A 25,700-nucleotide genomic window follows, 5' to 3' on the forward strand; every position below is an offset into this window, starting at 1 on the left:
ATATATATCAATATACATATATATTTACATTATATATATACGTACACAAACACACACACACATATTTGGAAGGAAAAAAGTTTTATGTGAAGCAATTAGGAGAAAATAGCAGATAAAGTTACTGTCCTGGAGAGACCTCTCAAGTTTAAAAGTTACACCACCATTTTAACATCTACAAAAATGTAGGTTCTGATTTCTTAACCCATAACTCACAGACTTCTTGACCATATCCCTACAAAAAAACTCTTTTGCTTATTTTCTTGGTGTCAGTGCTACACATCCAACTCATTTAGCTGATGGTTTATTCAGTAACCCTCATTTCTCCTCATCAGACATGTAAAAATGTGGGAGTTCTCCAACTAATATTTATATGGATTGCTTGGTTGGATTTTTTAATGTAAATTCCCCTACCCTTAATGCTAGTGAACTTCACTAATTCATTTTTTAAAATGTCAGAGTTATTTAGTAGTTTTACTGAGTTGCCCACACAATTAGGGGCTGCTTGACTATGTAAAGGGAGTCCTGAATGGCAAGTCACAGACATTTATTTTTCTTCTGAGATACCTACAAGTAGAAAAATCAACTGAGGGGCATCTGGGGGGCTCAGTCAGTTAAGCATCTGCCTTCGGCCCAGGTCATGATCCCAGCTGGGGTCCTGAGACTGAGCCCTGCGAAGGCCCTCCTCAGCAGGGGGTCTGCTTCTTTCTCTCCTGCACTTGTGCATGCCCCCCCAAATAAAATCTTAAAAAAAAGAAAAATCAATTGAGAACAATTGAGAATATAAGTTGAAAGCCACTTAATTCAAGATTTTAGATAAAAATTCAAAGGTTCAACTATCAATCTTTTAAACTTAAAACCGAGAAATAACCTTTCCTGCTCTTTTTCTCACCTTTTAAATAATTAGTTGCTTTTTCTTTTTTTGCTCCCGATGACAGAAAGAAATGAATTTCTCTAAACAAATGCAACGGCAGTGATTAATTCCTAGAATTATAAAGCTCAGTTAACTGTTAATATATGCATTTTATCAACTTTCTCTTTGACTAAAAGATAGTATCTTTCTTCAGAGTAATACGCACTTTGTAGAAACCTCTATCTCTGGCAGTTACAGGAAGTTCAGGTTCGGTCCTACGTTATCTGGTAACCAGACTCAAGTAAATCATTCAAACTCCCAAAGGTCCTATCTACAAGTACTCCATACATCATAATCGCCCTTCATTTTAAAGAATACAAAGGGGCACCTGGGTAGCTCAGTGGGTTAAAGCCTCTGCCTTTGGTTCAGGTTATGGTCCTGGGGTCCTGGAATCAAGCCCTGCATCGGGCTTTCTGCTCAGCGGGGAATCTGCTTCCTCCTCTCTCTCTCTCTGCCTGTCTCTGTGCCTACTTGTGATCTGTCAAATAAAATCTTTTTAAAAAATAAATAAATAAAATAAATAGGTTATCTCAATATTAAGATAAAAAGGGCATTCATGAGGCACCTGGATGGCTCAGCTTGTTAGGTGTCTGAATTTTGTTTTCAGCTCAGATCAAGATCTCAGGGTCATGAGATCAAACCCTGAGTCAGGCTCCGTGCTGGGCACAGAGTCTGCTTTTCTCTGCCTCTGCCCCTCCCTCAGCTCACAACTCCGCTTTCTCTCTCTCCAAAACAAATGAATCTTTAAAAAAAGAAAAGAAAAGAGAAGGGCCTTCATGTTAATTAAAGTATTCATGAGAGGGGCACCTGGGTGGCTCAGTGGGTTAAAGCCTCTGCCTTTGGCTCAGGTCATGATCCCAGGGTCTTGGGATCGAGCCCCACATCGGGCTCTCTGCTCAGCGGGGAGCCTGCTTCCTCCTCTCTCTCTGCCTGCCTCTCTGCCTACTTGTGATCTCTGTCTGTCAAATAAATAAATAAAATCTTTAAAAAAAAAAAAAAAAAAAAAAAGTATTCATGAGAGTAACAGCAGAACTTCTTGGCTAAATTCTAAATGAAATGTGATTCTGCTTAATTTTATTGTACAGACTGCAACTGTTACTTATGAGAAATTAACACTTTACAGCTAACCCTTGAACAATGCAGGGATTAGGGGAACCGAATCCCCACACAGTTGAAAATTGGTGTATATTTTTTGATTCCCCAAAACTGTAATAGCTTGCTGTTGACCAGAAGCCTTACTAAAAACATAAATAGATGATTAGCACATATTTTGTATATTATATACTGTATACTTATAATAAAGTAAGCTAGAGAAAAGAAAATTAAGAAAATCATAAGAGAAAATATATTTATGGTACTGTATCAAAATATATCCATGTATAACTGGACCCATACAGCTTAAACCCATGTTGTTCAAGGGTCAATTGCACTCATAAAGGCTTCTTATCAGACCATCTCAGACGGGATTCCCTAGGTTCCAACACAGTTGCTATCTACAACAGTCAGCATGCCATGAGAAATTTCTGCAAAGAGAATGAAAGAGTGCCAAAGCACAGCTCTGAGTATCATGGATGAAAACCAAAGGGAGCTTCTATCGATGCTCAAGAGTAGTTATTCTCCTCTCTTTTAAGGATTTAAAAAAATAAGGAGTTAACAGAGATTGCCTCAGAAAAGGATAGACCTGTTTTTGGTAACTCTGAATTATTTTTTTTATTGAGATAAAATTGGTATATGGCATTATATAGATTTCAGGTGTGGAACATAATTTGGTATCTTTATGCACTACACCAAAAATCTAGGTGCCATCAATCAGCATATAATAAACCGCCTTCTCCCATTTCACCTACCCTCCAATCCCCTTCCAGTCTGATAAACAATCTGTTCTCTGTATCTATGAATTTTTGTGCTTCTTTTTTAGATTCCACCCATGAGTGAAATCATGTGGTATTTGTTCTTCTCCATCTGATTTATTTCACTTAGCACACTATCCTCAAAGTCCATTCATGTCTTCGCGAATAACAAGATCTCATTCTTGTTTATGGCTCAGACATATTCCATGGTCCATATATATATACCACAACTTTGTTGTGGTATAGTTAACATACAGACTTATATTAGTTTCATTTCTTTTCTGATTTGAACCCTCTCTTTTCTTGGTGCATCTAGCTGAAAGAATATCTCCTTTTTATCTTTTCAAAGAACCAGTGTCACTGATCTATCTTGTCTTGTCTTTTTGGTCTCTTTCTCATCTAATCTTTATTATTTACTCCATTCTACTAATCTTTGGCCTCATTTGTTCTTTTTCTAGTTCCTTTAGGTGTAAAGTTTGATATTTAATATTTTTTGTGTTTCTTGGGGTAGGCCTATAATTCTATGAACTTCCCACTTAGAAATGCTTTTGCTGCATTCAATAGATTTTGTATATCATATTTCTGTTTTCATTTATCTCAAGGTAATTTTTGATTTTTCATTTGGTTTCTGCATTGACCCACTGGTTGTTCAGTAGCATGTTGCTTAATATCCACATTTCTGTGGTTTTTCTAGTTTTCTTTTTTTTTTTTTAAGAGTTACATTGAGAAAGAGAAAAAGTGAGGGGAGAGGCAGAGGGATAAAATCAAGCATATTCCCTGCCAAGTGGGGAGACCTGTGAAGGGCTTGATCCTACAACCTTGAGGTCATGACCTGAGCTGAAACCAAGAGTTGGATACTTAACTGACTGAGTCACCCAGGTGCCCCTCCAGTTTTCTTCTTTAATTGATTTCCAGTTTCACACCATTGTGGTCAGAAAAGATGCTTGACAGGATTCCAACCTTCCAAATTTATTAAGACGTGTTTTGTGTCCTAACATATTATCTATCCTAGAGAATGTTCCCTGTGCACTTGAGAAGAATACTCAAGTATTCTGCTCCTTTGGGATGGAATGTTCCATACATATCTTTAAGTCCATCTGGTCTAATTTGCCATGTAAGGATGATGTTTCCTTATTGGTTCTCTGGCTGATCTATCCAGTGATGTAAGTGGAGTGTTAAAGTTCCCTACTATCATTGTACTGCTGTCAATTTCTCCCTTTGGGTCTGTAAATATTTGCTTTATATATTTTAGTGCTCCTATGTTAGGTGCATATTTATTTCTCTCTCCTACTGGACTGAGACCTTTATCATTATGTAATGCCCTTGTCTTTTAGTACAGTCTGTTTTAAAGTCAATTTTGATAATAATTATTTTTTTTAAATGTATCTTGTCTGATGTAAGTATAGCTATACCAGGTTTCTTTTCATTTCCGTTTCCATGGAATGTCTTTTTTTTTTTTAAAGGTTTTATTTATTTATTTGACAGAGAGAGATCACAAGTAGGCAGAGAGGCAAGCAGAGAGAGTGAGAGGGAAGCAGGCTCCCCGCCGAGCAGAGAGCCCGATGTGGGACTCGATCCCAGGACCCCGAGATCATGACCTGAGCCAAAGGCAGCGGTCTAAACCACTGAGCCACCCAGGTGCCCCTCCATGGAATGTCTTTATCCCTTCACTTCATTCTCTGTGTCCTCACTTCAGAAGTGAATCTCTTATACGCAGCATATACAGATGGGTCTCATTTTTTCTTTAAAGATTTTATTTATTTATTTGACAGAGAGAGAGAGATCACATAGGCAGGCAGAAAGAGAGAAGGGGAAGCAGGCTCCCTGCTGAGCAGAGTGCCCAATTCGGGGCTCGATCAGGACCCTGAGATCATGACCTGAGCTGAAGACTAAGGCTTAACCCACTGAGCCACCCAGGCACGCTGGGTCTCATTTTTTTTTTTTTTTTACCCATTCAGCCACTATTTATCTTTTGGAGAATTCAGTCCATTTACATTTAATTTTTGATAGCTATACAATTGTTACCATTTTGTTAATTGTCTCCTGTTGTTTTTTTAAAGATGTATTTATTTGAGAGAGAATGAATGATCAAGAGGTGCAGGAGGAGAGAATATCAAGCAGACTCCATGCTAATCGTGGAGCCCAACATGGGGCTTGATCTCAGGATCATGAGATCATGACTTGAGCTGAAACCAAGAACCTGTCACTTAACTAACTGTGCCACCAAGGTGCCCCTTCTGGTTCTTTTTATAGATCCTCTCTGTTCCTTCTTCTTTCTCTCCTTGTGATTTGATGGTACTCTTTAGTGTGATATTTAGAGTCCTTTCTCATTTTCTTTGGTGTATTTACAGTAAGTTTTTGTTTCTGATTATCATGAGGTTCACATATAACATTATATATTTAATAGTTGGTTTTAAAATAAATAGAAACTTTAATTTGACCACATTCCAGAACTTTACATTTTTACTCATCCCTCGTATTTTATGTTCCTGTCACATTTCACATCTTTTTATTTTATGCATCTCTTAACTTATTGTAGTTTTAGTTAATTTTACTATTGACCTTTAACTCTCATATTTCTTTTAGAAGTTATTTATCCACTATCTTTACTATATGTTGTCCTTTTCCAGTGATATTTTTACTTTTTTTTTTTTTACTTCTTATGACTTAGTCCCTTTTCACTTTAAATTCTCTTTAGCATTTCTATAAGACCAGTTAGAGGTGATGAACTCCTTCAGTTTTTGTTTATCTGGAAAACTCTTTAGGTCACATTTTTAATTCTAAATGATAAATAACCTTTCCAGTTAGAGAATTCTTGGTTGGAAGTTTTTTTCTTCACAGCACTTTGCGTATATCATGCCACTTCTTTCTGGTCTGCAATGTTTCTGCTGAAAAATCCACCAACCGCCTTATGGAATTTCCCTTATATATAACAAGTTGTTTTTCTTTTACTGCTTTTAAGATTCTCTCTTTAACTTTTACAATTTTTATTATAAAGTGTCTTGGTATATATCTTTTGGGGTTCATCATATTTGGAACTTTTTGGGCTTCCAGAACTTGAATACCTACCTGTTTTCTTTCCCAGATTAGGGAAGTTTTCAGTCATTATTTACTGAAGTAAATTTTCTGATACTTTCTCTCTCTTCTATATCTGGGACCCCTGTAATGCAAATGTTATCCCTCCAGATGTTGTTCCAAAAGAACTTAAGGTAGCTTTACTTTCTAAAACTCTTTTTTCTTGGGCCACCTGGGTGGCTCAGTTGGTTAAGTGTCTGCCTTCAGCTCAGGTCATCATCCCAGGGTCCTGGGATCAAGCCCCACATCAGACTCCCTGCTCGTTGGGGAGCCTGATTCTCCCCCTCCCTCCGCATGCTACTTGCCTGCTTGTGCTTTCTGTCAAATAAATATTTTAAAAAAAAAACACCCTTTTTTTTCTTTGTTGCTCTGTCTAGGTAAGTTCCACTGCTTTGTCTTCCAGCTCACTGACATGTTCTGCTTCATTCAATCTGCTTTTGGACCCCTCGAGTAAATTAATTTTTTAGTTAAGTTATTGTATTTTTCAGCTAAATTCTGTTTAAAAGTTTCTTATATTTCTAATTCTGTTGCATTTCTTACTGTGTTCACCCATTCTTCTCCCAAGTTCAGTGAGCATTTTTATGACCATTACTTTGAACTATTTATGGGCACATTTCTTAACTGTTTCATCAAGGTCTTTTTTGAACTTCTGTCTTCTTCTTTCATTCAGATCATATTCTTCTTTCTCATTTTGCCTGCATCTTTGTTTTTATGTATTAGCCAAATCAAGCACATCTCCCATCCCTGAAGGAGTAGTTTTGCATAAGAAATATACACTAGAACTCAGAAGTACTATCCCCTCTGGCCACCAATGCCAAGCGCTCAAGGGGCATTCCGTGTGGGAGCACATCTGCCTGGTTTGGTGAGGCCACACATGACAGTAGGTCCAGCTCTTGTTGGTCTGGCTGTGATGCAAGAATGCAGTGTAGGGGTGGGCTGGGCCCTCAGCAGGTTGTGCCCTCCTGTGCCAACAGGCTAGAGGAAGAGTTCCCAAATGGCAATTGCTGGTGCCGGCACCGGCACATTAGAATAAGATTGCAAAAGTAGCACCTACCAGTGTCTCCATCCCAGCACAGTCCCAAAAAGTTCCTGCTTCTTAGGCAGAAACTTCAAGATTAGTAAGTGTATGTCCTTCACTTATAATCTAGATGCTTTCCAAATTGGTATTCCTGCACTGGGTCCAATGGCCAGGGAGTATGTGTACAAGCCACTTAATAGCAAGTTCTTCTTGGTGTGCCTGAGTGGCTCAGTCAGTCAGGTATCTGACTTTAGCTCAGGTCATGATCTCAGGGTCCCAGGAGCAGGTCCTTCAGGCTTCCTGCTCGGCAGGGAGTCTGCTTATCCTTCTCTCTCTGCCCCCTCCCCTGCTCATGCACACTCCCTCTTCCTCTCTCTCTCTCTCAAATAAATACAATCTTAAAGAAATTTTTAAAAGAGCCAAGTTTTCTGGGGTGCCTGGGTGGCTCAGTGGTTTAAGCCTCTGCCTTCGGCTTGGGTCATGATCTCAGGGTCCTGGGATCGAGCCCCGCATCGGGCTCTCTGCTCAGTAGGGAGCCTGTTTCTCCCTCTCTCTCTGCCTGCCTCTCTGCCTACTTGTGACCTCTCTCTCTCTGTCAAATAAATAAAATAAAATATTAAAAAAAATAAAAAAATAAAAGAGCCAAGTTTTCTCCATTCCCTATAGTTCTGTGGTTTTCCTGAACACAATTCCTGGTTTTCAAAGCCAGGCATGTAAGGGACTCCGCTCTCCTGGGCAGGCTGGGATGGCGATATGCAGCAGAGACCTTTGCTTATCAAGGAAAAGTTCCATAGTTTGGGGATCCTGCCTGGTTGTGGATTGCTTTGTCTGTGGTGGGGTTTTTGGTATGTTTTGTTTTGTTTTGTTTTGCTTGTAAGACCATGTCTCTGCCTCTCCTATCTTTTAATTCTGCCTTTTTATCCTTTGGTGTGGAGGTTCTGTTCATCTCGTTTTCAGGTCTTTCTCAGAGGAAATGACTCCATATGTAGTTGTAAATCTGTTGTATCTGTGGTAGGAAGTGAATTCAAGATCCTCCTACATGGCCATCTTGAACCTGTCTTTATAAATTATTTTTAAGTCATATATATTTGGGAGGAGAAAGAGCAGCAGGGGGAAATGCGTGCATACATAGAGAAGCACAATGAAATCCAGTACGATACAATGAACTTCTGGACCCAGAATGTCTCAGTTTAATCCCAAGGGTCATTTTGTAGCCACGTGACCTCTTAATAATCATGTGACACTGGGAATGTTTTTTACTTCTCTATATCCAGGTTTCTTATCTGTCAAATGGAGATAATAACAGTTCCCCTTACAGGGCTGTTGAGAAGAATCAAAGAGTAAAAGACACAGAATCTGGCACATAGTAGGCACGATGTAATGATTAAGTATTATTCTTAACTTTGAGTTAATTTTAGACTTTTAGAAAGTTGCAAAAATAGTAGTATACCCTTACCTCCTTCACTCTTCTTCTTTTAACATCTTATATTACCATAGCACAATTATCAAGAACAGAAAATGAACACTGGTACAGTATTAATTAAACTACAGACTTTATTTAATTTCACCAATTTTTCTACCAATGTCCTTTTTTTCTAGTATCCTATTCAAGATCTACATTGTATTTAGTTATTTTTTCTTAGTCTCCCTCAGTCTGTGATAGTTCTTCATGGCAGACACAAACATAACAGTATTTTGTAGTTTTCTTGACAAAAAATGCATAACCTCATTATAATTATGAGAAAACATAAGAATAAGCCAAAATTGTGTAATATTCTATAAAATAACTGATCAGTGGGGCGCCTGGGTGGCTCAGTAGGTCAAGCCTCTGCCTTCGGCTCAGGTCATGATCTCAGGGTCCTGGTATCAAGCCCCACATCAGGCTCTCTACTCAGTGGAGAGCCTGCTTCCCCCTCTCTCTGCCTGCCTCTCTGCCTACTTGTGATCTCTCTGTCAAATAAAGAAATAAAAATATCTTTAAAAAAAGATAACTGATCAGCATTCCTCCCCCAGAGTCTGTATCTCAAGTGCCTTATGAGGTAACTCTATATTAGCAGGCTAGCCTAGAAATCTAGGTAACTTATTATGTATTATTTTTTCAGAGAGAAATACACTACTGGTCTCAACTGAAGATGTCAGAATACATCCCTTTTTCTTATTTGCTCTGTCCCTAACCTGATGGACAATAGGAACTCTGCCTCTTTCCTGGTATATCAAAATCACTAATATCTCATTACTCTGCTGCTGTTAAGCAATAATGCCTGTTCTTGGCAATTCCCAAGGCTGCTCCCCGTTTGCTCTAAAACTTTTTTCTTCTCTTTCCCTAACTCTTAGATTCCTGACAATGTGAGACATATTTCTGAGCCCTCAAATTTGGCAATATGTTCATAGCCTCTCTCTAGTTTTCCAGACTCAGCTCTGGACTCTGCACATGCTTCAGATTTGGGGAGGACTCCAGAGCTATAAGTAAAACTCTTCCTCCACTAGTTTAGCTCTTATAGAACTCCATCTACTAGCTGGGCTGATTCCTGGCATCCTTCCAAATATGTAAATTCAAACTTTTCCAAATATGCAAATTCAGACTTCAAAGGTACAAGAAGGGAAGGGGCCTGGGATGAGGAGACAGGTAGAAACTAGGGCTACTGGAACTCTAAGAAAGGATTTGGAACATAGGCTAGAGAAAAGGGGGAAGGTAGTGGGATGAAGGGATGACAATACAGCACAGGGACAGTTAACACTGATATCCTAAAACATTCCATCACCTCCTTCTTTATCCTTCCCTATTTGCCCTGGAAGAGCTAAGGCCTTCATCCAGTATCAATTCCCACGGAGAGGGACTGACCTGCTGGCTGTCTCTTGCACTGACTTCAACTACTGCCTAAGACCAGTAGCCAGTGGTCCATCTCAGCTACTGTATAAAGAACACAGGCTTCTTTGCTTTTTCTCTATACCTGGCATAAGCATCAGTTGTTCTGAAGTTTTCTAAGAGTCACTACTGCTAGTCATGATGGGCAAATAGAGGATAAATAATACTAACAAAGGGAAAATTTTAAGAAGTCTCACAATATAAATTACACGGTTTCTAGACCTTCTCAAGCTTTCCCAACTGCTCTTTCACCCAGATCCTAAGAGTCTATTTATCCAAAATTATTCCATACTCAGTCTTCTACTCCAATCTTCTTTTGAGTTTTCTATTTTCCAGGAGGCTTGTATCTGGGAGTCACAAAGTCAGACCTCTGAGGTTGCCTTTCGTTCCCATTTCATCACAGAAGGGGACTCCAGTGTGCTTATCACTGTCCTAATTTTGTTACTCACTAAAGAGTTACTGAATGTGTTAAATGTTTTGAAGAAGAGTTACATAATCTTTTGAAGCCTCATTTTAAGCAGCTGATGGTGGTGCCTTCCTTACAGAATTACTGAGGACTAGTGAGACAGGTATGTACAATGGCATACGCCGGACACCCAACAGATGGTGGCAGCTGGGCTCTCTAGCACCCGTTCCCTTACCGCCACGTATTCAGCCCGTGGCTGGCACAGACGCAAGACGCGCAGGAGGATCAGCGCTGAGGAGTGAGCCGAATTTCCCGACTACGGCTCCCAGGACTCACCTGCCCCCACGTTAAAGAACAGGGAATTAAGAATAGGGAAGTTAGAAACACTGAAAGTAAGCTAGGCTGTATATGTGTCTAAGGTGGAACCAGGAAGTTAGAAAAATCTCAGAAATAAGAAAACGAGAATAGAGTTTTGTTGGCTTTTTATTAAAAAGGAAAATAGCACTCAGCATAATGTACAAAGTAAAAATAATACATAGCCAATCTAATATTTAGAAGGTTTTTTTGACACCAAAAGTGTCATTTATTCTAAGTATCAAGATAATACTGTAATAAAAAATCCTTCTAATCCTTTTGTTTTTATAGTTTCAACTCTATCTCCTATTTAAAGCATTATACTGATTAACTTTTAGTTGCAACTGGCAAGTCAAATGTACTGAAAGGCTCCTTATAAGCAGGTATTTTCTTATCCTATTAAAAACATATATATAAATAAATCCAACGCAGCTTCATACCTTACATACATAGCTGCTCCTTTAATATTCACATGCAGGACTCATCTCTTCAGGCACGATCCTTTTGTGCATTACTTGTTTTCCCACGAGCCCTGAAATAATACCAGCCAGATCTATTTTCCTCTTTCTTCCAACTTCTCTGAATAGCATGGAAGTAAACTAATGATAAGTGAAGCTACTGCATAATTTTCCCTCTTACTGAATGAAACTTCCTTCAATTAGTTGTTTGTAAATGTGCTCATTGCTAACCTCTCACATGCTTCTAACCCCTAACAATAGACATATTGTTTCCCAACTCAGAAAATTAACATGAATGTCCACATTGACCTGGCAGTTGTGGATTACAGTCATTTTCCAGGGGGCCAGTTTAAGGCCTATCCACAAAGCTGCCTTTGTTGTGAGAAAAATGATTTCTCTGAGGTTTATGGTGAGATTGAAGCTACTTTGTACAACCCACTGCTCCTGGCTCAATACACGCTAATGGCAGCATTCTGTGCGGAGTATAGAAGACATGGAAAAGAGGATTAGTCTATTTACTGATGTAACAGAACTTGATTGTTTCTTATTCTGTGTTCTAAATTTTACCATATGAGGTTTTTAAATTTTACCTAAATTTTAAAAAGAAGTAATTCATTTTAAACCCATGTTCTTTTTTTCCTTCTGAATTATTATGAAAACAAATCAAGTAGCTTTCTCTTTGACACTTGTTAATTATAACCTAATAAAATCAATTTGGCAAAAAAGTAACAGGTCAGGGCAAGTAAATTCGGTCCTAGATAAAACAAACAATATTTATATGCTATACTTTGCCAGGTTTAAAAAGCAAATAATGGGGGTGCCTGTATTGTCAGTTAAGCGTCTGCCTTTGGCTCAGGTCATGATCCCAGGGTTCGAAGATGGAGCCCTGCATTCGGTTCCCTCCTCAGTGGTGAATCTCCTTCTCCCTCTGCCTCTCCCCCCCCCCCAGCTTGTGCTTGCTCTCTCTCTCAAATGAGTAAATATAATCTTTAAAAAAATCTTTATAATCTTTATAATCTTAAAAAAGAAAAAGCAAATAACGATTGTTAATTGATAAGTCTCATTCCAAAAGGGCAAGTATTAAGTTTTCTTTTCACAAAAGGAATAGAAGATAAAAATTTTAGTTGAGTAATTTCTAAGAAAATGAAAAAGTTGTAGTTCAATAAATCACCTGTAGCTTAACTATTCCAGAAAACCCTCTCCTTTGCAATAAATTTAATTAAGTCAATGGAAAACCATTATTCAACTCCAGGAACAAGAAACAGATAACCTGTATGTGACCAGCATAAACATGCATAGTTAAAAAGCAAAGTAAAATGAACTGTCAGGAACTATTTTTCAAATCTTCAGTCACTGAAAGCTAAAAGCTTGTTTCTTCTCTTTGTGCTCTTTCAGATCTTTCCCCTTTAACATCAGAAATTTGGTGGAGTTCAGGGGCTCCTGAGTGGCTTAATTGGTTAAGTGTGTGCCTTCATCTCAGGTTGTAATCCTGGGGTCCTGGGATTGAGCCCTATATCAGGCTCTGCTCAGCAGGGAGTCTGCTTCTCTCTCTGCCCCTCCCCACTTGTGCTTTCTCTTCCATTCTCTCCTCTTTCAAATAAATAAATAAATTTTTTTTTAAAGTTTCCCAGACAGGGGCACCTGGGTGGCTCAGTGGGTTAAACCTCTGCCTTCGGCTCAGGTCATGATCCCAGCATCCTGGGATTGAGCCCCGCATTGGGCTCTCTGCTTGGCAGGGAGCCTGCTTCCTCCTCTCTCTGCCTGCCTCTCTGCCTACTTGTGATCTCTGTCTGTCAAATAAATAAATATTTAAAAAAAAAAAAAGTTTCCCAGACAAACAACCATTAAAGGAATTCATGACCACTAAGCCACCCTACAATAAATGCTAAAGGGGACATCTGAGTGGAAAGGAAAGACTACAGTAAGAGTAAGAAAAGTATGAAGCACAAAAGTAGTAAAAAAAAAAAATGTGTGTATCTGTTAAAATCATTAAAAGGACTCACAAAACAAAAGGGTGCAAACAAAGTATGAGACCACATACTTAAAATGTGTGTGTGACAGGGGGAAGAATAAAGAACAGATTTAAACTTAAGTCACCATCAACTTCATATAGAATGCCATACGTAGAAGCTGTTAGAAACAAACCCCAAATCAAAAATCAGTAATAGTGGGGTGCCTGGGTGGCTCAGTTGGTTAAATGTCTGCTTTTGGCTCAGGTCGTGATTCCGCAGCCTTGGGATCAAGTCCCACATCAGAAATCCTTGTTCAGCAGAGAGCCTGCTTCTCCCTGCTTGTGTGCTCACTTGCTCTCCTCTGACAAATAAGTAAAAGTCTTTGGAAAAAAACCAGTAATAGTAATGCAAGAGATAAGAACAACAGAATCCAAGTATATCACTAAAGAAAGCCAACCAACTGTGAAAGAAGAGCGCAAGGAAAGGAAGGAAAAGAGAAGAACTACAAAAACAACCATAAAATAAGTAACAAAATGGCAATAAATACATACTCTATCAACAACTACTTTGAATGTAAATGGACTAAACACTCCAATCAAAAGACACGGGGGAGACACCGGGGTGGCTTAGCTGGTTAAGTGTGTGACTCTTGGTTTCACCGCTGGTTGTGACTCAGGGTTGTGAGATCAAGCTCCACATCACTCGGCGCTCAGCATGGAGTCGGCCTGAGAGTCTCTCTCCCTCTCCCTCTGCTCCTCTCTCTGCTCCACTTGAGCATTCACTCTCTCTCTGTGTGTGAAATAAATAAATCTTAAAAAAAAAAAAAGACACAGGGTGACAGAATGGATTAAAAAGAAAAGAAAAAAGAGCCATGAGGGATGGCAGGGGAAGGGGCAGTGGAGCAGGAGGACCCTAGGCTCACCTTGTCCCACAAATACAACTAAATAACCATCAAATAATCTTCAATACCCCAGCAATCTACCTGAAGACCCGCGGAGCAACTCCACAACTAAAGATAAAGAAGAGGTCATGTGAGAGAAGGTAAGAAGTGCAGAGACGGCTTGGAAAGGGAAATGGACCAGAGCTGCCATGGCGGGGAGGGAGTCCCAGGTGTGGAGCAAAGGTGAGCGACAGACTGGCCCACGGGGGAGTCCACACACAGAAGATGAATCCCTGCAGCACCTGGCCTGGAAAGTAAGAGGGACCGACTTCATGGGTTCTTCCAACCAGTGGGGTTTAAAGCCTAGAATTTTAAAGGTCAGCGGGCTTGGCTCAGGGAGAGCCCAGAGGACGTGGGGATTGCTCTTGTACAGAAGGCAGGGCAAAAAGCCTGGGGACAGAGAGTGGCAACAGTGATCTGAAGTGTGCCTGGGGCACACAGTGCGGAGGCTATTCGCTCACCTCAGAGATTATTCCAGAGAGGCAGTGCTCATGGAGGGAGCCGTCTGGGAACAAAGGAACTGGCAGGTGCTATTTCCCTCCCCCACCCTTCAACACAACCACAGGACGACCTGCAGCACCAACACAGCACCAATACTTGCTACCTAACGTGTTTCTATCAAGCCCCAGCCTCCTGCCCTCTGGTGGAGCTGCCCTTCAAAGCCACACTTGCCTCAATGGCAATAAGGCCCCACTAACCCCCAGAAGACTTGCCCAAACCCCTGCCAATACCATGTCTCCCAACTCAGGAATTTTGTGAGGCTTTGGTTCTGATGGTGATGGCAACAGGCCTCATTTCACAAGCAAACAAGGGCACACCTAGTCGAAACTTGCCATATTCAGGCGAGGGACCAAACACAGCCCACAACACACAAAGAGAGCCTCTGCAGATGACTGGCCTGAAGGATAAAGCAGCCAGTTCACAAACGCATGCAGCACGTACTAGAGACACTCCCTGAAGTGCCAGGCCTTGGGGAACAGGACACTACCCTGCAGGACACACAGGACCATTTCTTCATAAGACCATTACCCTCAAAAACAGGAGAGGTAGCTGACTATCTTAAAACACAGAAACAGGTACAAGAACTTAGACAAAATGAGAAGACAAAGGAATTCATCCCAAATGAAATTATAGGACAAGTTCATGGCTAGAGTTCTAAGCAAAACAGATATAAGGAACAAGCGTGATAGAGAATTTTAAGTAAAGGACCACAGGGATGCCTGAATGGCTTGGCTGGTTAAGCATCCTACTCTTGATTTCAGTTCAGGTTGAGAGACTGAGCCTCATATCGGACTCCGCACTGGGTTGGGAGCTTGCTATGGATTCTCTCTCTCACTCTCTGTCTGTCTCTGTCTCTCCTGCCCCTGCCCCCACCCCTCTAAATAAAATACGTAAGTAAGTAAAGTAATGATCATAAATACACTCAGTGGACTTGACAAGAGTAGAAGGTATCAATAAGACTCTTAATACAGAGATAAGGAATAACCTAGTAGAAACAAAGAGTTCACTGAATGAAATGAGAATCAGGTTTGATGTAATGACCAACGGCAGAGTAATGAATTAATGACCTGGAAAACAGAGTAATGGAAAGTTATCAAGCTGAACAAAAAAGAAAAATTACGTAAAATGAGAAAAGACTTAGGGAATTCAGTGATTCCATCAAATATAATAGCATCTGTAGTATAGGGATCCCAGAAAAAGAGAAAAGGGAACAGAAACATTTATTTTAAGAAAATACAGCTTCCCTATTCTCGGGGAAGGAAACAAATAACCAGATCCAGGAGGCACAGTGAACCCATAAAAAAATCAAAAAGAGATGATCACACCAACACAAACTATAATTAAAATGACAAAATGTAGTAGAAACACAAAAATTTTTAAAGAAGCCGGACCAAAGTTACATACGAGAAACCTCGTAAGTCTACCAGTGTTTTTTCAGCAGAAACTTGGCAAGCCAGAAAAGAGCAGCATGATATATTCAAAGTGCTGAATGGAAAAAATATGCAGCCAAGAATACACTATCCACTAAGGCATTCAGAATAGATGGAGAGATAGTGTTTCCTAGACAAACAAAAATGAAAGGAGTTCATGACCACTAAAACATCCCTGAAAGAAATATTAAAGGGGACTCTGAGTAGAAAGACCAACAAAAGTGACAATATGAAAACAGGAAACACAAAAGCAGCAAAAATAGTATTTCTCTAAGAAATCAGTCAAGGGACTCACAAAGCTAAAGGATGTAAAATATGATATCATATACGTAAAATGTGGGGAGGCAAGGAGTAAAAACTGGATCCATACTTAAAAGACTGTCTTATAATACAGCAGTTATATGCAGATGACCTTATGTACAACCCTAATGGTAACCACAAATCAAAAGCCAGTACTAGGGGCTCCTAGGTGGCTCAGTGGGTTAAAGCCTCTGCCTTTGGCTCAGGTCGTGATCCTGGGGTCCTGGGATCGAGCCCCACATCGGGCTCTTTGCTCCGTGGGGAGCCTGCTTCCTCCTCTCTTTCTGCCTACCTCTCTGCCTACTTGTGATCTCTGTCAAATAAATAAATAAAATTTAAAAAAAAAAGTCAGTACTAGATATGCAAATAATGAAAAAGAAATCCAAATATATTGTTAAAGAAAACAGCAAACCATGAAAGAGAAAGGGAAGAGAGAAGTGATAGAGCAGGTAGTCAATTAGACATAAGCTGGAGGCAAAGGCAGTGATGAACAGGTGACACATTAGAAGCCTCAGGGAACAACATCCTGGCTTTGTGGCTTTTAATATCCTGGTCTTGCTGATTTCCAACACCCTGTGGCTGACAGAGAAGAGCCACAGGTGCAGGACATGTACGCTCCTCTTCAACTTCTGCCCCAGGTAACTTATAACATCATTATAATGTATTTACATTGTGGTTTTGACCATCTCCCGCCCACCCCTCCCAACCCCCGTGGGGGAAGATGGCCATGACAGTTCCAGCAAGAACCCTGTAGGGCCTAAAACTCCCCCTCCCAACCAGCAGAAACAACTTCAGTTTGGACTGCCCTAGCTATGAGCCATAGCCTCTGCAAACATAAAAAGACATCCCTAACCCCAGTGTGGTTGCTACCTCTAAGCCTTGCCCACTTTCCCACCTTGACTGTGTACTGTAATTAATAAACCACTTTGTGCTTGCTACTTTCCTTCTGGTTGTCTTTATTTGAGTGCATATCCTCAGGCAAATCTTTTGTGCGGAATTCAAGAACTGAAACCTCCATACACACAATGTAGACTCTCTCACTGGTAACAACTTCTGAGGGACATTCAGAAACAACCACAAAACAAGTAATATAATGACAATAAATACATATCTATGCATAATTAAACTCTGAATGTAAATAGACTGAGCACTCCAATCAAAAGACATACAATGACAGAGTGGATTAAAAAAAATAAGACCCAGGGGCGCCTGGGTGGGTCAGTGGGTTAAAGCCTCTGCCTTCAGCTCAGGTCATGATCCCAGGGTCCTGGGATCGAGCCCCGCATTGGGCGCTCTGCTCAGCAGGGAGCCTGCTTCCTCCTCTCTCTCTCTCTGCCTGCCTCTCTGCCTACTTGTGATCTCTCTCTGTCAAATAAATAAATAAAATCTTTAAAAAATATATTAAAAAAAATAAGACCCATCTATATGCAACCTACAGGAGACTCATTTTAGACCTAAAGACAGTATGTACTGAAAGTGAGAGAATGGAAAAACATCTTTCATGCAAATGGATGTCAAAAGAAAGCTGGAGTAGCAATTCTTACAACAGAGAAAACTGATCTTAAAACAAAGACTGGGGGCACCTGGGTGGCTCAGTCGGTTGATTGGCTCAGGTCATGATCCTGGAATCCCAGGATCAGGCCCTGCATCAAGGATCCTGTTCAAGAGGGAGTCTGCTTCTTCCTCTCCCTCTGCTCCTTCCCTTGCTTGTGCTCTCACTCACACTCCCACTCAAATAAAATCTTTAAAAATTTTAAAAAAAGACTGTAAGAAAAAACAAAAGACACTACATATTAATAAAGGATACAACAGAACCAGAAGATGTTAACAATTGTAAATATTCATGCACCCAACATAGGAGCACCCAAATACACAGAACAGTTAATAACAAACATAAAATAACTGACAGTAACACAATAATAGTAGGGGAATTTAACACCCTGCTTACATCAATGGACAGATCATCCAATCAGAAAATCAACAAAAAAGCAATGGCTTTGAGTGACACATCAAATCATGTAGATTTTAAAAATAGTATATATATTTCTTATACATATTTTATAGACACATAAAATATATATTTATAATACATATATACATATTTTAACATTCCATCTTAAAACATCAGAATACACAAACTTTTTAAGTGCACACAGAGCATTCTCCAGAACATTAGGTAACAAACTAAGTCTAAACAAATTCAAAAAGATACAAGTCATACTATGCATCTTTTCTGACCACAATGCTATGAAACCAGTAATGAACCACAAGAAAAAACCTGGAAAGACCACAAATACATGGAGGTTAAATAACATGCTGCTAGATGATGTACTGGTTAACCAGGAAATCAAAAAAGAAATCCAAGAATAGAAATAAATGAAAATGAAGACACAACAGTTCCAAAATTTTGGGATGTACGAAAACTGTTCTAAAAAGAAAGTTTATAGCAACAGAGGCCTACTTCAAGAAACAAACAAAAAAAAAATTTCAAGTAACTTAACCATACACCTAAAAGTGCTAGAAAAAGAACAAAAATGCAAAACCAGTAGAAGGAAGTATTAATAATTAGAGCAGAAAAAAATAAAACACAAACAACCAAACAACAAAAAACCCAAGAGAACAGATCAACAAAACTGATAAGCCTTTTGCCAGACTCAGCCAAAAAGAGAGAGGACTCAAGCCAAATTACAAGTGAAAAAAGAAAAAATAACAACAGACAGCAGAAATACAAAAGCTTAAAAGACAGTATGAAGAAAAATTATATGCCATCAACTTCCCCACTGAATCAAGGAAGAAATAGAAAAGATGGACAGATCGCCAGCAATGAGACTGAATCAGTAATCAAAGAACTTCCAACAAACAAAAGTCCAAGACCAGACAGCTCTGCAGGTAAATGCTACCAAACATTTAAAGAGTTAGTACCCATTTTTCTCAAACTATTCCACAAAATACAAAAGGAAGGAAAACTTCCAGGTTCATTCTATGAGGCCAGCATTACCCTGATAGAAACCAGATAAAGACAGTACAAAAAAGAGAACTGCAGGCCAGTATCTCTAATGAACAATCCTCAATTAGATAAAAATCCTCAACAAAATACTAGCAAACCCAAATCAAACAATATATTAAAAACAATCATTCACCATAATCAAATGGGATTTATTCCTGGGTTTCAAGGGTAGTTCAATATTAACAAATCAACCAATATGGTACATTACATCCATAAGAGAAAAGAACCATATGACCATTTCAACAGATGCAGAAAAAGCATTTGACAAAAGATCCATTCATGACAAAAATCCTCAACAAAGGAGGTCTACAAGGAACATACCTCAACATAATAAAGGTCTTATATGAAAAATCCCCAGCCAACGTCATATTCAATAAAGAAAAACTAAGAACTTTTCCCCTACAGTCAGGAACAAGAGACAGATATCCACTCTCTCCAATTTTATTCAACATAGTACAGGAAGTCCTAGCCACAGAAATCACAACAAAAAGAAATAAAAGGAATCTAAATTGACAAGGAAGAAGTAAAATTCTATTTGCAGATAACATGATACTATAGATTGACATCCTTAAGACTGCACCAAAAAACTACCAGAAGTGATAAATGGATTCAGGAAGTCACAGGATACAAAATCAACATACAGAAAACTGTGGAATTTCTGTACACTATAAGTGAAGCAGCAGAGAAATGTAAAGAAATAATCCCATCTATAATTTCACCAAAAATAATAAAATACCTAGAAATTAAACTTAACCAAGAAGGTAAAAGACCTGTATTATAAAAACATAGAACACTGAAAGAAACTAAAGGCAACAGAAACAAATGGAAAGATAGTCCATGTTCATGGACTGGATGAACAAATATTGTAAAAATGTCCATACAACCCAAAGTAATCTACAGATTTAATGCAATCCCTATCAGTATACCAACAACATTTTTCACAGAATTAGAACAACCTTAAAATTTGTATAGAATGACAAAGACCCCAAATTGCAAAAGCAATGTGGGAAAAAAAAAAAATCAAAGCTGGAAGTATCACAATTCCAGATCTCAAGTTATATTACAAAGCTATCGTATTCAAAACAGTATGGCAATGGCACAAAATAAACACATGGGGGCACCTGGATGGCTAAGTTGGTTAAGCGTCTGACTCTTGATTTTGGTTCAGGTCATGATCTCAGGGTTGTAAGATAGAGCATGTTGGGCTCCACACGGGGCATGGAGCCTGCCTAAGATTCTTCCTCTCCCTCTCCCCTTCTCTAAAAAAATAAGAGACACATAGATCAATGGGACAAAACAGAAAACCCAGAAATAAACCCACAATTATATGGCCAATTAATCTTCAACAAAGGAGGAAAGAATATGCAATGGGAAAAAAACAGTCTCTTCAACAAATGGTGTTGACAAACCTAGAATAGCTACATGCAAAAGAATGAAATTGGCCCACTTTCTTAACTCATGCACAAAAATAAACTCAAAATGGATTAAAGACCTGAATGTGATACTAGAAACCATAAAAATCCTAGAAAAGAGCATAGTCAGTAATCTCTGACATCAATTGTGGCAACATTTTTCTAGATATGTCTCCTGAGGCAAGGGAAACAAAAGCAAACATAAACCACTGGGACTACATCAAAATAAAAAAGCTTCTTCACAAAAGGAAACAATCAACAAGACTAAAATACAACCTATGGAATGGGAGAAGATACTTGCAAATAACATATCTGATTGTTAGTATTCAAAATACACAAAGAACTTACACAACACCACCAATAAAACACATACTCCAATGAAAAAATGGGCATAAGACACAAACAGATATTTCTCCAAAGAAAACAGAGGGCCAACAACCTCATGAAAAAATGTCCAACATCACTCATCATCAGGGAAATGCAAAACAAAACCACAATGAGGTATCACTTCACAACTGTCAGAATGGCCAAAATAAAAAACTCAAGAAACAATAAATGTTGGCAAGGAAAGAAACTTCCATGTACTGTTGGTAGGAAAGCAATCCGGTCCAGCCCCTGTGGAAAAAAGTATGGAGGTTCCTCAAAATATTAAAATAGAACTACCATATGATCCAGTAATCACAAAGAATATGAAAACACTAATTCAAAAGGATATGTGCACCCCTATGTTTATTGCTGCATTATTTACAATAGCCAAATTATGAATGCAGTCCAAGTGTGCATCCATACATGAATGGATAAAGATGATGTGGTATACATACACAACAGAGTATTATTTAGCCATAAAAAAGAATGAAATCTTGCCATTTGCAACAACATGGACAAACCCAGAGTGTATAATGTTAAGCAAAAGAAGTCAGAGAAAGACAAATACCATATGATTTCACTCATATGTGGAATTTTAGATACAAACCAAGGAAGAGACAATGCAAGAAAACCAGACTTTTAACTATAGAGAACAGAACTCTTAACTATAGAGAACATTTTAACTATAGAGAACAGAATTTTTAACTGTAGAGAACAGACAGTTACCAGAGGGGAGGTGGGTGGGTGGATGGGTGAAACAGGTAAAGAGGATTAAGAGAAAACTTATCTTGATGAGCACTAAGTAGTATACGGGATTACCGAATCACTGTATTGTACACCTGGAACTAACACAACACTGTATGCTAACTTTACTGGAATGAAAATAAGGTTTTTGGAATCAGGTATTTTGCAACTTTACTAAAAAAAAAAACTACTGAACTGGAGCACCTGGTAGCTCAATCAGTTCAAAGTACAACTTTTGATTTAAACTCAGGGCAGTGAGTTCTAGTCCCATACTGGGCTCCACAATGGGCATGGAGCATGCTTAAGATTCTCCCTCTCCCTCTGCCTGCCACCTCCCCTCCCCGAGCTCATGCATGTATTCTCACTCTCTGGCTTAAAAAAAAAAAAAAACAAAAAACAAAAAAACAAAAACCACACATTTAACTGCATATTTTAAAAGTGTGAAATTCTTGGTATCTAAATTATATCTCAATTAAAAAGCAAGATTATGAAAAACTAAGGTATTAAAAACTTTAGGTTGTTAAAAGAATTTAAATGTGGAATATGTGTAATTAAATACATGATTTCAGGATAAAATTTAAATGTTAATTCTCAAAAGGGTAGTTAAATAATATAATCATCTGAGAACAGCAGATTACCTATATATCCCAGATTATGCAACAGAAGATGGAAATAGGAGGAAATGTGTGATAGTTACAGTGATTTTCTCATCTTACGAAAGAAAGAACCAGAAGATACTACTCATGGTTGATGTAAACAAAGGGAAAATGTTAGATTAAAAAAAAAAAAGCTTTATGGATTACTAGCAAAATGTAAAACAATGCATTTCTTAGAAGTCACGTAAGAAAAATGTTCAAGAAAAGACATTTAATTTAAAATGAAAAAGAAATCTAGGTATGCCAACTGCTAGAGGCCCTGTGGGAAAAAGTATGTAGGTTCCTCCAAAACTTAAAAATAGAACTAACATATAATCTAGTAATCACACTACTGGGTATATAAACAAAGAATATGAAAATGCAAATTCAAAAGGCTATATGCACCCTTATGTTTATTACAGGATGATTCACAACAGACAAATGATGGAAAGAGCCCAAGTGTCCATCCATAGATGAATGTATAAAGAGCAGGTGTGTGTATAAATCTATATATGTAGATATACAGAAATATATACACGCATATACATACAATGAAATATTACTCCACCATAAAGAAATCTTGCCATTTACAACAACTTGGATGGATCTAGAGTATATTACTAAACGAAATAAGTCGTTTAGAAACTATAAAACCATATGGTCTTACTCATATGTGGAATTCAAGAAACAAGCAAAAACAAAAAACAAATAAAGGAAAAAAGAGACAAACCAAACAACTGACCCTTACCAACAGGGAACAAACTGATGCTTACCAGAGAGGAGGTGACTGGGGGGACAGGTGAAATAGGTAAAGAGAGATCAAGAATGCATTTATCATGATGAGCACTAAATAATGCACACCTTTTTTTAAAATTTAATTTTACTTTTTCAGTGTTGCAAGACTCACTGTTTATGCACCATACCCAGTGCTGCATGCAATACATGCCCTTGATACCCACCAGCAGGCTCACCTTTTTTAATCACTAGATCGTACCTGAAACTAACAGAATACTGTATATTAACTACATTGGAATTAAAAAAAAAACAAAATAGCAAGAAAGCATTTTTTAAAAGTTTAGTAATTACCAATTACTCAGTAAGTAAATTCACCCATTAAGCATCCTTTAGATACAACATTTTAAAGTATCTGCATATGGCTCATTTAAAACAAATAGGTCGAGAAAGACTGAGTGGAAAAGGTAAAGATACATAAAAAGAAAATAAGGGTTACATTAAAGTAGAACCCAAGATGTAAAAACATTACATGAGAAAAGAAGATTTTTAAAAATCCACAAGTCAGGGGCCCGTGGGTGGCTCAGTGGGTTAAGCCGCTGCCTTCGGCTCAGGTCATGATCTCAGGGTCCTGGGATCGAGTCCCGCATCGGGCTCTCTGCTCAGCAGCGAGCCTGCTTCCCTCTCTCTCTCTGCCTGCCTTTCTGTCTACTTGTGATCTCTCTCTGTCAAATAAATAAATAAAATCTTTAAAAAAAAATCCACAAGTCATACAATTTTATACACTAAATAACATATAAAAACTGTTAAACATATAAAAATAAATGGATATTAAATTCAGAATTACAGGAGACTTATTTAGATATACAATTATAGCCAGCATAAATTTAATAAGGTTAAATAAAAGTCATTTCATGTCAAATAATGTAGACCTTAGATATTAGCAGTTTGGACTTAAAAGCAAAAGGTGATAAAAACCGCTTAAGAATGTTCTTTCCAGGGAGGAGCCAAGATGGCAGAGGATTAGCAGGCTGAGATCACATCAGGTAGCAGGAAATCAGCTAGATAGTTTATCAAACAATTGCGAACACCTACAAATCCAATGGGAGATTGAAGAGAAGAGGAGCAGCAATTCTAGAAACAGAAAACCGACCGCTTTCTAAAAGGTAGAACCTGTGGAGAAGTGAATCCAAAGCAACAGGGAAGATAGACTGTGGCGGGAGGGGCCAGCTCCTGGAAAGCGGCAGAGCAACGGAGCACAGAATCTGAACTTTTAAAAGTCTGCTCCATGGAGAGACATTGCTCCAGAGGCTAAGCTGGGGTGAAGCTCACGTGGGGACTGCATAGTCTCAGATCCCGCGGGGTGACAGAAGGTATGAGTGTCGCAGAGCTTGCAGGTATTAGAACGGGGAAGCCGGCTACAGAGACCAAGCCGAGGAGTGAGCTCTCAGCTCGGGGTTACCTTAAACTGTGATCTGTGGCACAGTCATGCCACTGCTCTTTGAGCAGGGAACCAACAAGGTCCAGGGAGACCCCTAGAAGAGCACAGGGATCTGCAGGGTTTGGAGACTTCAGGCAGGGCTGTGTGCCAGAGACGGAGATCCTTGGTCATAAGCTGGGTGAGCTCAGAGCGTGGCTGGAGACCAGGGAGATTGGAGGGATTGAGCACTTTTCTCAAGGGATCATTGAGGAGTAGGACCCTGAGCTCTTGGCTGCTCGGGCCAGATATTGGTAGGCTGCCATTTTCATTCCCGTCCTCCGGAACTCAACAGAAAGCGTTCAGGGAACAAAAGCTCTTTTTTAAAAAATTTTTTTAAATTTCTTTTTACCCCCTTTCTTCTCCCCCCAATTTGGGTTCTCTTATGATTTGGTTAGTGTATATTTTTCTGGGGTCTTTGGCACCCTTTTAGTATTTCATTCTCTCGTTCATATATTCTTATCTGGATAAAATGACAAGGTGGAAAAACTCACCACAAAAAAAGAACAAGAGGCAGTACCAAAGGCTAGAGGCCTAATCAATACAGACAATGGTAATATGTCAGATCTAGAGTTCAGAAGGTGCTAGCTGGGCTCGAAAAAGGTATGGAAGATATTAGAGAAACTCTGGAGAAATAAGAGCCCTTTCTGGAGAAATAAAAGAACTAAAATCTAACCAAGTTGAAATCAAAAAAGCTATTAATGAGGTGCAATCAAAAATGGGGGCTCTCTTTTTCAATTTTTTTTCTTTTTTTCTTCTTCTGATAAATTTTTTAAAACTTTTACCCTTTTTTTGACGTTTTTTGACTAGATTATCTAAATGTATATATTTTTTCTTTGTTTTATTTTTTAAATTTTTTACTTTTTTTTCTGAACCTCTTTTTATCCCCTTTCTCCCCCCCCACAATTTTGGGTCTCTTCTGATTTGGTTACAGCGCATTTTTCTGGGGTCTTTGCCACCCTTTTAGTAGTTTATTTCATCCTTCATATCCTCTTATCTGGACAAAATGACAAGGCGGAAAAAAATCACCACAAACAAAAGAACAAGAGGCAGTACCGAAGGCTAGGGACCTAATCAACACAGACATTGGTAATATGTCAGATCAAGAGTTCAGAATGACGATTCTGAACGTTCTAGCCAGGCTCAAAAAAGGCATGGAAGATATTAGAGAAACCCTCTCTGGAGATATAAAAGCCCTTTCTGGAGAAATTAAAGAACTAAAATCTAACCAAGTAGAAATCAAAAAAGCTATTAATGAGGTGCAAAC

At 38.8% G+C, this 25,700-nt stretch overlaps 1 protein-coding gene across 7 annotated transcripts in view; it reads right to left on the reverse strand.

The window, feature by feature from the left end:
- ART3 (ADP-ribosyltransferase 3 (inactive)) overlaps window positions 1-25,700 on the reverse strand; it is a 118,628-nt gene that overhangs the window by 75,428 nt on the left and 17,500 nt on the right. For 6 of the 7 annotated variants that reach the window (XM_045998519.1, XM_045998517.1, XM_045998515.1 and 3 more), the window contains exon 1: window positions 10,920-11,032. The exons of the other annotated variant lie outside the window; for it this stretch is intronic. The gene's annotated coding sequence lies outside the window, so the exon portion shown is untranslated. Of the gene's footprint in view, window positions 1-10,919; window positions 11,033-25,700 lie in introns of those variants that run through there. 7 annotated transcript variants of the gene reach the window in all.

This window comes from Meles meles, chromosome 2 (assembly GCF_922984935.1).
Source record: "Meles meles chromosome 2, mMelMel3.1 paternal haplotype, whole genome shotgun sequence".
NCBI classification, from domain to species: Eukaryota; Metazoa; Chordata; class Mammalia; order Carnivora; family Mustelidae; genus Meles; species Meles meles.